Source organism: Sycon ciliatum, chromosome 11 (genome assembly GCF_964019385.1).
Source record: "Sycon ciliatum chromosome 11, ocSycCili1.1, whole genome shotgun sequence".
NCBI classification, from domain to species: Eukaryota; Metazoa; Porifera; class Calcarea; order Leucosolenida; family Sycettidae; genus Sycon; species Sycon ciliatum.
The window spans coordinates 12,774,654-12,777,987 of NC_088653.1; positions in this window are offsets into that span (position 1 = coordinate 12,774,654).

The following is a 3,334-nucleotide window of genomic DNA, read 5'->3' on the forward strand; positions in this document are numbered from 1 at the left end:
TGTCGTGGGCATGGAAATCCAGTCGATTGACCGGGGGCCGGCGCCGTCAGTATGTACAGAACGTTAAATGCAGTGCATGCACATGTTGATCCGATGCGACCAGCTCAGCGGCTGCATGGCCAGCGCCCTGGGGCCGCTAGACGTGCGACCGGATTTCCATGTCAACGACAGTACATCACCCTTTGCGACTTGGAAACTATGGTGTAAGAAACATCAACATTAGAGAGGTTAAGATGCACGTTATTTCTGACGCGACGCGCCATTTCACGTCAAAATTGGCTTAAAACTCCGAATTTCGACGCTCGCTGCAGGTCACGTCGGTCGCATTGTTTTCCACATAACGCGAGATGAACGTTCCAATCACGTCAGAAGCAACGTGCATCTTAACCTCTCGAATGAGTGCGCAGTGCGACTCAGATCGGTTTTCGAGCCTGCACGATGGAAACGGAAACGCGGCGCTACCTTTTACTCGTTGGCCAGATTTCTTTGGCCTCTCCTGTGTACATTTCAGTATGCATACTGCTAAGAGTACCCAACCCCGGGCCGGGGGGGGGGGGGGCGCTATCTGCTGTTGATGGTACAGTCCTGGCAACTGAAATCCGATCCCTTAGCGATGCATTCACATTCTAGCGGTCTCTATTTCGTAGTTTTACTATCCCGTGTGGGGTCTTTGCGATGTGAGCGCACCGCTCAGGCCAGGGGTCGGTCGGATTTCAGTTGTCAGCACTGTAGGTCAATGGCAATTGGCCAACTACATTAACACCTCTACCCCGGCCGGAGGCCTCCCTGCATGTGGGCAAACACCGAGCGCGTCATTCACGCCATCACATAGCTAGCCTGCCATCTCCTAGTCCTAATGCCAGTGAGTAGTAATTACCGTATTATCTCTAATATAAGCACGGTCCTTTATTTTTTCAATGTACCTCCGCCCCGTGCTATTAACGGAGACGTTCCTTTATTGGAGACTGTTCCATTATTATTTCAACCTCATTTCAGAGGCCTGTTGCCATGCCAAATTCATGTATGACGCACACATTTCAGGGTGTTTTTCGCCGGTACAGATAATGAATTTACACAGTGTGCTTATAATGGAGACTGAGCACTTTATTTTTTGAATGCCGCCCCAAGGTGTTCTATTATTGGACACGTGCTATTATTGGAGACTGTGCTTATATTATTAGCGATAATACGGTATGTGGCGAGACCGAGACACCCATACCGCCTACCTGTACATGTGACGTTAGGTCAACTACAGTACAGAGGTCAGTTGACATTCACAACTTTTGGATTTGCGCCATGCTGCAGCTATTTACACTTTGCTTTGTGAGTATATATTCCAATACTGATCCAGATTTCTCATTACTGTTTTCTGATGATCGCTCTTAGTGCGTGAAACTCGGAGCAAAAACACTTTCTCTGTCCTCCTATTATCTGGGGTCAGTTGACTAATATGGTGGTAAAGACACACATGGCAATATGGCGGTAAATACACGCCTGCTCACACACGCTCTCTAAAAGCTACAAAGTTCTGGCACAGAGCTCTCCTTCTCACCACCTGTTGCTGGTGCTCTGCTGTGGAACGCTCTCCCTGGTGAGGTCCGCACAATTACCCGGCTACCTGAGTTTAAGCATGCATGTGTACCATACGCCTGTAGGGAGTAGTTCGAGTTGCTGCTGATCGCTCTGCTCTCCCTCCCCGTGCAGTTCAGTAACCCGCACGTAGTATCACAGATACATCGTATTCTCTCCCCCGTTTACCCGCAGTTATTAGTATCCTATTCTCTTACTATGTGCTTCCATAGCTTTTACTATGTTCTTCCATAGCCACTTCTAGGCTAAGCCTTCGCCGTCAAATTATTGGGTCGTCATCCCGTTTGAATGTGCGAAGTGAAATAAAAACCAACCAACCAACCACCACCACCACCATCAGTTCGCGCCTGGCGCCTCGTCGAAGCAGGGTTGGCGGTATCCAGCATAGCAGGCTGGTACATCAAGTAACGTATGGTACATACATGTAGAAGATGACACAGCAACGACATACATGTACATGTAGCTCGATTGCGACGTAGATGAGAGATCTACGTTTCGTCCCCGCTGGACTCATCAGGCAATCTTCCTCTTGGATGTCTTCATACGGAGCTTGACTCGGGAGAATGAAGTTGAAGGGCAGGCGTGTGTTTACCGCCATATTGCCAGGTGTCACGGTCTTTACCACCATAATATTATTATTTTATCAACCATACGTACAGCTGCAGTGGTGTCTTCAACTTCATTCTACAGAGTGCAGTATTAAAGTCATTGTAAATTTGTAATCCCGAAGACAGCTCATCTGGCTGCCACAGGTTGGCTAGATTTTTTGGTGTCATATGCAGTAAGGGGACTACAGTGTGGGAGGAAGGGGTAATGAATAATAGTGAGGAACGTGGGCAATACACTGTAGGTAGATGGCCTGAGAGAAGCAGAATGAGAGATAACAATCACATCATGTTGGTGCGCCTGCCATTTGAAGATGCCGAGATCTCTGGTCGGTTGAGCATGGCAAGCCACACCAGCACCATCTCAGCCCATGCTAGCCCCATGCTAGTCCCATGCTAGCCCCATGCTAGTCCCATGCTAGTCCCATGCTAGCCCCATGCTAGTCCCATGCTAGTCCCATGCTAGCCCCATGCTAGTCCCATGCTAGTCCCATGCTAGCCCCATGCTAGCCCCATGCTAGTCCCATGCTAGTCCAATGATAGTCCCATGCTAGCCCCATGCTAGTCCCATGCTAGCCCCATGCTAGCCCATGCTAGCCCCACGCTAGTCCCATGCTAGTCCCATGCTAGTCCCATGCTAGCCCCATGCTAGTCCCATGCTAGATCCATGCTAGTCCCATGCTAGTCCCATGCTAGTCCCATGCTAGTCCCATGCTAGTCCCATGCTAGCCCCATGCTAGCCCCATGCTAGTCCCATGCTAGTCCAATGCTAGTCCCATGCTAGCCCCATGCTAGTCCCATGCTAGCCCCATGCTAGCCCATGCTAGCCCCACGCTAGTCCCATGCTAGTCCCATGCTAGTCCCATGCTAGCCCCATGCTAGTCCCATGCTAGATCCATGCTAGTCCCATGCTAGTCCCATGCTAGTCCCATGCTAGCCCCATGCTAGCCCCATGCTAGCCCCATGCTAGCCCCATGCTAGCCCCATGCTAGTCCCATGCTAGTCCCATGCTAGCCCCATGCTAGTCCCATGCTAGCCCCATGCTAGCCCCATGCTAGTCCCATGCTAGTCCCATGCTAGCCCCATGCTAGCCCCATGCTAGTCCCATGCTAGCCCCATGCTAGTCCAATGCTAGCCCC